The following is a 9,607-nucleotide window of genomic DNA, read 5'->3' on the forward strand; positions in this document are numbered from 1 at the left end:
TGAGTGCATCCAACATCTGCACTTCTGGGTCAGCCCTCTCATGCCCAGAAGTATTTGGGGCCCTACACTAAGCAGGGAGCAGGGAATTTCTTAATATTGATGACCATACAACATACTGGTGAGTGAGAATCTCTTTAAATTTCCTCTTGTGATGGAGAATCCTGTTACTGGTGGCATATGCCTTTTCCTCAGTTTCTCTCTGAAATCACTTTGACAGCCTCAGATTAAAGTCAATACTAACTCTGCATAGCTACTGAAATGTCATAAGGATGAAAACTACAGTAATGTCTCCGTGGAAAGATGATTATTAAATTTTGCCCTTTCTCTCTAACAATATTTGTAATATCTTGACATGAAGTGGATAGAATGGCAGATTATTGACTACCACTTGCAGTGTCAAAAATAATGCTATGTTGTATCAAGAAATTATGTATTTTGCAGTTCACTAGCATAAATACAGAGAAATACAAAATTGGCAAGAAGCTGTGCTTTCATCTTCAGCAGCCTGGAGTGGAGTCCTGAATATGTTCTCCTGGTCCACCAAACACTCCCACAGCAATCTTAGAGTGCCACAGGCATGTGGTGGGCTGGCTTTAAAGATTAATTCTTCTCTATTTATTAAAAAAGAATTTTACACAATTTGGTGCCATCTAAAATTAGTAATTAAAATAGGAAAATGGGGCTGTTTCATTGCTGTGGAGAGCAGGAAGACAAAACCTTTAAGAAAATGGAAGCTGAAAATGTCAGAAAAAAAAACCATATATAGTAAAATAATAAGGAGTAATTGTAGTTCCCATATGGAAGGAGAGCAACAGCAGTGTCTCATTTAGATATCTATTTCCACTTTTTGAGAGTACATTAAATAATGAGCATCTGTATGTTGTATCTGCTGTGATTTTCTTAATTTTCCTTCTTTTTGTTGCTCTATAAAACAAAGTTACCAGAATGATTTATGTGTCAGGTTTATATTTCTATTTTTTCTAATGGAGCAATTTTATTTTAAAAGGTAAAACATAATTTTTAACCTACCAGTGACATCATTCTTCACATTGGATCAATTATCTATGCACTGAATAAAGTTTAATTGAACCCTTTTAAATCTGTGCAGCTGTTGTGCAGTGAAATAGGCAGGTGGATTATCTCATTAGTATTAATCTAAATGTTTTGTGGTCTCTGCACATTTTAATGTGTGTGGTGTATATATTTGGTAATAATTCCTTAGTTGTTAAAAATAAGTGCTACAAGAAAACTTTGATAATAATTTATGTAATATTTGGTTCTTAAACAGGATGAATTAAGGGCATTAAAATGATGAGTGATTCCACAAAACCTATTCCAGCAGACAGAATGAATGAAAGTATTAGTTTGAAAACTTCTGACCTATTTTAATTTTATTTTAGGAGTGCTCTGTTTTATGCATTGATGTTACTATCAGGATTTTAGCTGGTTTTTCTTCCAATCAGCTTAGCTAACTTAAATCCTTTTTTAAGGCTCACCAGCATCAAACATTTCTACCTCATCTTCCAGGAATCTATTTTCAAAAAATATTATTTGTTCCTAGCACCAAATTCTGACACTGCTTACACAAGTGATTTGGGAATAAAGCTGAAAAAATGGGCCAGGACCACAGCATGTATAAAATACTATAAAGCACCAGAGTGGTATTAGCTTGGCTATCTGAGAATGTAGCCCATGCTATTCAGATCTGAGGATGGAGGATCTGTGGGAGCTCTGCTTGGGGACAGTGTGTCTCTGAGCTGCCACTGAACCTGCTGGATGCTAATGTCAGGTAGCACTGAAGCTGCCCAGTGAGAAGCTGGCCTGGTGAATGCATCCAGGATTTAAAGGTCAGTTTTGTGCGTTTGCTCAAACCCAATAAAGAGAGCAGGAGGGGATGCCTCACACTGCTGCCAGAGGGGACCCTCCGTGGCACTGAGCTGAGTCCAGCTCTGTCAACTCCGAGGGGAAAGGGGTAAAGCTGCTCCCACACAGTGAGAGGGCTTGCTTGGCCCTGCAAAGAAGGCTTCACTTGGAGAATTCATGGGCTTACATTTCATACAGTATCCTGCCATATTTCAAATTGGCTGATTTAAAAATTGTTATATTTTTTCTCCTTTTTCAACTTTGATTTGAACCAGAAACTTTCAGAGTTAAAACAGTGTTACAGTTAAATGTTATTTTAATTGTCCTGATCCATCTTTTAAATTTTATTTTAATCTCAGAAAGGTTAAGCAAGAAATGCATAATGTTCAAGAAAAGTGTAAAGGTATGCTTGAGAGGTGGCTATGGACAGAATACTCACAGGAATGCCACATTGCCTACAAGCAATGCTGCTACATTTTACGTACCTCCCAACAGCTGACTGCAGAAGCTACTTCAGATCCAGCTCAGTTGTACAGCCCGGGGGATTAGTGAAAGAGACCACCCTGGAGGTTGTTAAATAGAAAAAATAGTGTGTCTGCCAGCTGGGGGCCGATTGATTGCTGCTTGTGTGTGTAAGGCAGTGATGAGGGGGAGGTGGAGAGGTGATGGGATTTGCTCCTGAACAGTTGGTTTTGTGAAGGACTCTCACTGCCTCAAAGCTGGTGAGGCCCTTGCAATTGTCCTGTAGCTTGTCCCCGAGCGGCTGCTAGATTTTCTTGCTGGAAAAATTTATGGATGTATCATAGTCCTGAAGAAAATATCATTATTAGCAGTGAAGCAGCTTCTTTCTGCCTGGAATTGAGCACCTTCCCAACACACTGCATTTGGCTGCAAAGAGGATAAAACCCTACAAGAACTATAAGACTGTAAGGTCCTTCTCCTCATGTGATAAGGATTGCAACAAGAGCTTAAGGATTTCATTAAGTATTGTAAAATGGTGCATAGTACTATTTTGTTCCAGGAAAATAAGATTCTTTGCAGATGATTTGTGGAAATCATCTCTCTTTCTGGCCCTGAGGAAATTCAGCAGATAAAGCAGTGTGTTTTTCAGTCTTTCTAATCTACAGTTTTGTTTATAGTACCTAAATTAAATCTCCACACGCAAATGAAATGGCTTCGTTTCATTGCTGCAGGCAGAGGTTAGCAACTGTGGTCTGTCTTACCCTACATGTAAACACGAATTAAAAATTTTGTGCATGTTTATCTAAATGCAGGGCATTTATCTGAAGTGATAAACTGTTATCTCTTTTTTGATTCTACTAAATTCACTTCTTTCTTATACTACTGCAAAAACTCTCGGCATTATTTGCCCAATCAGGGAACTTGAGATACCTAAACTATCTGTGATGCTGAAATTTCATATATTATTTTTGCTTTGTTTTCTGTCTGTTGAGTTCGAATCTATGTCAGAGTAGTTGATTTTACCAATGGCTGCTTAGTTTTGTTAATATTCTTTTGAGGAAGATTTTTGTCAGAGGTATTTTGACAGCGCTGTTAAGGCAGCTCCACCAGTGATACTTTGCCCAGGGTCTTGATGAGGTGATCAAGGAGTTCCAGAACATTTCCATTTTTAGCCAAATCTTTGACTGTTTTGCCTCATCATGGTCTGCTCACCAAGATCTTGTACATTGGGTACCAGGATAATTTTGGCAGCACATCAGTGGTTTTAAACAGAGGAAAAAATGCTGTAAGGAAAGTTTTACTCTGTTGCGGTAAGCTTGACATGAATCATTGCTGCTGCTGCTTTGTGTTCCTGTCAACCTATTGTAAACAGGCACCCTCAGAGATGGAAAGTGCTTTTTGAAGATAGAATTCAGGAAAAAAAAAATTTGAATTCTTACTATCTCTAATATTTCCAAGGGAGAAAAGCTTGATCAGAACTGTGAATAAGCACCAAGTTTCCCTGACTGCAGGGCGACTGTGTAAGTGAAGTTTTCGGTCTCCATTTTCAAAGTATCTTCCCATATTTCCAGACGGTCTTTGCAGAGAACAATTCTGACATGGATCTGCATTTATCTGCAGAATACACATATTCCACAGCAGCAGTTATTGAATGTGGGGTCTAGTGGAAGACACCTTCATCCACAGAATTACTTTGGGGCTGTTAAGCTTCCCCATTGTTTGTACCAAGTTCTCAAAAATATTCTGAGATGCTGAAATTCCCTATTTCAGAAAAGGAGTCCACCACAATGGCCTTTGTAATGAGACAGTCTGATAGCAGCTTAATTTCTCTGTTTCTGTATTATTTGTAGTGCCTGGGTGATTTTTAGCCTTGTGATATTTGCTGTTTTTATATCTGTTGGGCAAGACATTATCCACTGACCTATATTAATAATAAGAGTGAATCATGCCTGTTAAGCCTGGTCTTGTCAATCCTTTACCTTTTGGCACCCTACCATTGCAGAGCAGGCTTCCTCTGCTGGAGGATGAGGTGAGTCCTTTCTGCACCAGACAACTCCCCAAAGCCCTCTTCTTCCTCTCATCTCTTTAGTCCTCCCTGCCCTTTTACCCCAGTTAAGCAGCCCCAGCTGCTGGTTCTCTGTTTATCTTTGCAGACAAGTAGCTGTCTATTATTTTCATGCATCACTTGGCCATTTGTATGTTCTTCATCCCCTGCGGCTGGTGAGGTACCTGTCAGATCCACACACCCAGATTCACAGGAGTTGTGACCATTTGCTGTAATAGTATGGGAAAAAGAATCAGTATAATTAGAACACTAGTTAATTTGATATTACTGTAATGGAGAAGTTCAGTAAAAGTTTCTTTTACATAGTACAGAAAAATAAAATCTTACTGTGAAATCCAGTGATATTTTAAAATTGTATTGGTATTTTAGAGCTACCCAGTTCTAAAATATATGGAGTGCCTATTTTTGCATATTAAAAGACAATTTTGTGCAGTACAAAGAGCTGTTTGAGGATGGTGAAATCGCTGTAGGTTGCCAAAATCTGCAGCTGGATGTGACATTCTGGAAAGATATCAGCAGGGAATTGAAAAATCACAGTTGCCTACAGTCCACCAGCCATCTGATTTTAGTTTCTTCATATTTGTACACATGTTCTTGTTTATTACATAATGAAAACTTGACACATGTAAACATACTAAGTTAAGTGGGATTTGAAGGTGGGCTTTAGCTGAAGAAATCCTATAAAAATGTCTAAACTAATTTTTTCTTTCAGACCACAAGGTTTTAGAGAGATCAACTTTCTATGTGGCAGCTGGGCTCCCTGCAGCGCTGTATTTTATTTTATGTTTTATAGCATGTAGCTTCTAGGTTTAAAAACAAAACACACTATTCACTTCCTGAACAGACCTGACACTGAATTAGGAAAATACTTGCAATACATATAAATTGGGAGAGAAGGTAACATGCTATGTGATATGCCTCTTATTCTCCAAAGGCCATAGGAGCACAAACACAAATGCAATTTAGCACGGGTGAGGTAAGGAAGGGTTTCTTTCAGCTATATTCCACTGGGAAACCCTTTTCTCTGTTCTGAGGTGACGCTGAGGGACTGGTGTTCTCACCACCCCCTAGATGGTCCTTTAATTCCTACGCTCTGGCTGTTTCCATCTTGCTTCCATCTTCTCAAGGCTCCCAGGCTGCTTACCTTGCTCCCCCTGTGTTGGCTTAAACCCTTACTTTTGGTCTTTAACCATTGCTATATGACACCAACTTTACTTTTGACCATGTCTGCCTTCACAGAATCACAGAGAATCATAAAATATCCTGGGCTGGAAGAGACCCACAAGGATCCTTGCCCTGCACAAGACCACCCCAAGAATACCATCTTGTGGCTGAGAACATTTTCTAAATGCTCTTTGAACTCTGGCAGACTTGGTGCCATCATCAATTCCCTGGGGAGTCTGTTCCAGTGCCCAGCCACCCTCTGGGTAAAAAACCTTTGCCTAATATTCAAAATAAATCTTTCCTCACGCAGCTTCATACTATTCCCTTGGGTCCTGGTCCTGGTAACTAGAGAGGAAAAAGAAAAAGTTATGCACCCATTTAGGTTTTTTCCTTTATTTCCTAATCTCTCTATAGTGTATTATACTACATGGAAACTACTGGTTTCAGGATTTACATTAACAACATACAGAATGATCCACTCCACATACTTCCATATTTCTGGTGGTCTACAAATTGCACAATTTGGCTTAAAATATCTAGGAGGGGGAAGATGCTTGAGACAGTTTTACTGAAAATAGTATACCTGACAACTCAAACTATGTAATATCTCACAGTCTTCCCAGCAACATGGGTAGCTTTCACAGTTAACTAAGTATATATCCATAAATGATGTATTAATGATTTAAAGAAAAGGTTTTCTAAGCAAATTTTCTTTCAACAAAGAAAATTCAATGAAATCCAGTAGGGAACTTGAACTATATTTGTTTAATTTGCTTATATATATAATTTACTTATATATGGAAAATTGAAATGAAATCAGGAAATCAGAGGACTTCCAAGGTGGAAATTCCTTTGGGGAAGAGAAGGTGCTGGCAACCCCCAGCACTACCAGAAGCAACTTTTGGAGTTGCCCTTCAGAAGGGATTTGCTGATCAAACAGGCATTCAAGGCAGACTGGACTTCTTAATTCAGCTTCTTCCAATGGCCTTCCTTGAAGCCCTTGCTACAAGCTGAAGTCTGTCTTCTGTTTCTTTTCATTCCTCATGGAAAACCCAGAGGGAAAGTGCACTCCTTGAGTGAACTCCTGTGTTACTGTGTCAGGCTGACCCAGGAATGTGTAATCTGCACTTCTCTCCTCCATCTTCACTTCACTGTACTTCTAAATTTGAATCCTGAATGGGTCACATAAAGTGGAACAGAGTTTGGAGATTTACTGTAATCACATGCTGACATTTTCCCACATCACTAACCTATCACATGATTTAGCAGGATTGTCAGCTCCTGCATGAAGGAGGATCAGGACAGAAATAGCAAGGGTGTTGTAAGATGTCGTGGAGGCCTTCTGACAGCACAGTGTGGGAAGCTTGCACGTTATTTGCTGCAGTCCCATCTTTTAGAAAAGCTCCTGAGGCTGTCATTTTGATATTAGCAAAAAAAGTAATTTACACTTTAAAAGACACCCAAACCCATAAATCTTAAAAGACACTTCTGTTTTGAGCCTGAAAAAATAAAAAGTTTTAGGCCTAGTTCACAAAATGTTCACAGAGTCTCCAACTTTAAAGTGAAAAAGTTGAAATTAACTTTTCTGGCAAAAGTATGGGTTTTGACATTCATAAGCACTTTTCTCTCTCTCCATTCATAAAACCAAAGTTATGGAGCACTTCAGAAGCCAGAATATTTTGACAAAACATTATAGAGATATTTACTCTAATCCTCTTGCTTTCTTTCCTTTTCTCTTCCATCTCTCACTTGCACTCTGTCTTTCTCACTCCATACATCTTCCTGTTACAAAACCATGCCTGTGACATGAAGCTGCTCTTCCACTGCCAATAAAGTGACAGTAAAGGTAATGGGAGCCTTTTATCATTAAAAAAAAAATTCAGTCCTATTTCACATCATTTGCTCTTCTAACCCTAAGTACCAAAACAAACCAGGGGTGATCAGAGTGGGAGGAGAGAACTGAACATGAACAAATTTGATGATACTATGGTAGATCAGAATTTTAGATTAAAAAAGTAAATTAATAAATAAAATGCTTTCTCTTAGTTTTGCTTTAGACACTGAGAACATCAAAGAGAAAGGTACTTTTGATTTTGATTTTGCATTTTGTTGTCATTCGTTAATTTTCAGAGAGTTTGAGAAACTCTGCTTGCATCTTCTGGGGTTTGTTAAGACATTTGCACTTGTATTGTAATGCAGCCAGACTCTAAAGAGATTGGCACTCTCTTTCATGGTCTCACTGAAAAGACTCTGGTAGGAAGGCAGCTGTTGGTCTCCATGATACAGAGTGTGACAAAATTGCTGAGGTAGTAATGCAATATATCACTGTTTAAAAAAGAAAAAAATAAGTGTATTGCCAAAAGAAGTATAGATTTAATGATCAGTAGCAAAGAAAGGTGGTGAAAGCAACAGACATATCAGAATATCATTCTGGCTGGTGTTTTTGGAGAGACAGGGATTCATAACAGTTTGCCACAGTCCTCCCTGGTAACACCCTTTGTGAATCCTCAGGCTGCAAGATAATTGCTCTCTTGGAAACATCACTTTTGTTTTCCATTTTGAGCAGCTCACATAACCTTCTGTCCAGCCTAGATATTTTTCTAACATTCCTGTTCTCAGTAACAAATTCATATCCATGCTTCCCAGGTGGAAAAAAAATGGGTATTTTCTTTTGTAAGCCGTGTTGCAGAATCTCTTTCAAATGTCTTGCTTCCCTCCTTGACTAAGACACTTGGTCTCAAGTTTTGCCTTCATTCTCAACTGTCCACCAAGAACAAGCAATAAGCAGATATTTTTGCAAGGGTCACATTAGTCTGTTTTGAGCGATTTGTGGTCTGCAGGTAACTGCTCAGAGATGAAAAAATTAAAGCATCATCCCAGGCTCAGGATTCTCATCAGGCAGAGCTTGAAGCAATTTTAAACAACCAGGCAGAATTCACAAGGATGTTATTCTTAAAAGAGGAAATTTTTGCTGATGGGGATCCATTAAGAAAGAAAATCAAAACCATCATAAACAAGAACCAGACAGGGAAATAGAGAAATGTACCTAAAAGCTTTTCTGTTGTGGTACCTCCTGTAACGCACAGGCTGCTTCCTCCTTCTGCAGTTTTCCTCCAGGAGAAGAATGGCTACTCAGTGCAACTAGCAGTTCTGTCAGCTCAAGGCAGTCACTGGTGCAAGAGCTAAACCAGCCAAGTGAAGTGGCTGTGCTCATTTAAAAACAAATTAAAATCCCATACAATTTTGTGGTCATTAGTAACATTTCCTAACACTAACTCAGTCTTGTGCTTTGGGATGCAAACTGATTCCTAAAAGGCTAGGGAAATAATTTTGGTTTTTTTATTGGTGGGATGTATGCATTATTATTGTTTTGTTGTTTATTTAATCCCTCATTCCACTACTACAGTAGGATACACAACTTGATGGACTTATGGCATGATCCAATACAGAAAATCCTGTATTATCATGTAATTAGAATTCATTTTTTAAATTTTGTTCTCCTTTCTTACTTTCAGGATATTAGAATTCTCTTCTTTTTTACTCTTAATCCTCTCAATCCTCTTTTTCAAACTCAACACTCCCTGAAACCTTTCTGTCCTGTTTCCTTCTTACCCCGTTGTTATTTCCCTGCTTTGTTCTCCTTTTCAGTTATCCTATTCTTTCCACATAATTCTTTCACCCTTGTTTCACTTCTTTCTCTCTTCTGCTGGCCAGTGAGAAGGAGCCCGACAGAACAGGCAAGGCACTGAAACTCTGAAACATGTAACAAAGTTCATTTCCACTTGTAATATATTTCCCCCTATATTTTAGATGTTTACATTTAAAGTCACATTTCATTGCCTTTTTTTTTTTTAATTTTATTTTTTGTGGTAGTTGTTGTGATGAGCTCCAGGCAGATATTTTGTATTAGTGTCGTATATACTGGGAAAGAGAAGACTGTGTAAAACTCTCTTCCTGGCTTTGACATGGGTCTTTCTTCTGGGTGTCAGCAGTAACCTGGAAGCAGGATATTTCAGGACTTCTCTGCAAAAATCCTCCATCAGCATTGTTAAC

Source organism: Camarhynchus parvulus, chromosome 1A (assembly GCF_901933205.1).
Source record: "Camarhynchus parvulus chromosome 1A, STF_HiC, whole genome shotgun sequence".
In the NCBI taxonomy this organism is placed as follows: Eukaryota; Metazoa; Chordata; class Aves; order Passeriformes; family Thraupidae; genus Camarhynchus; species Camarhynchus parvulus.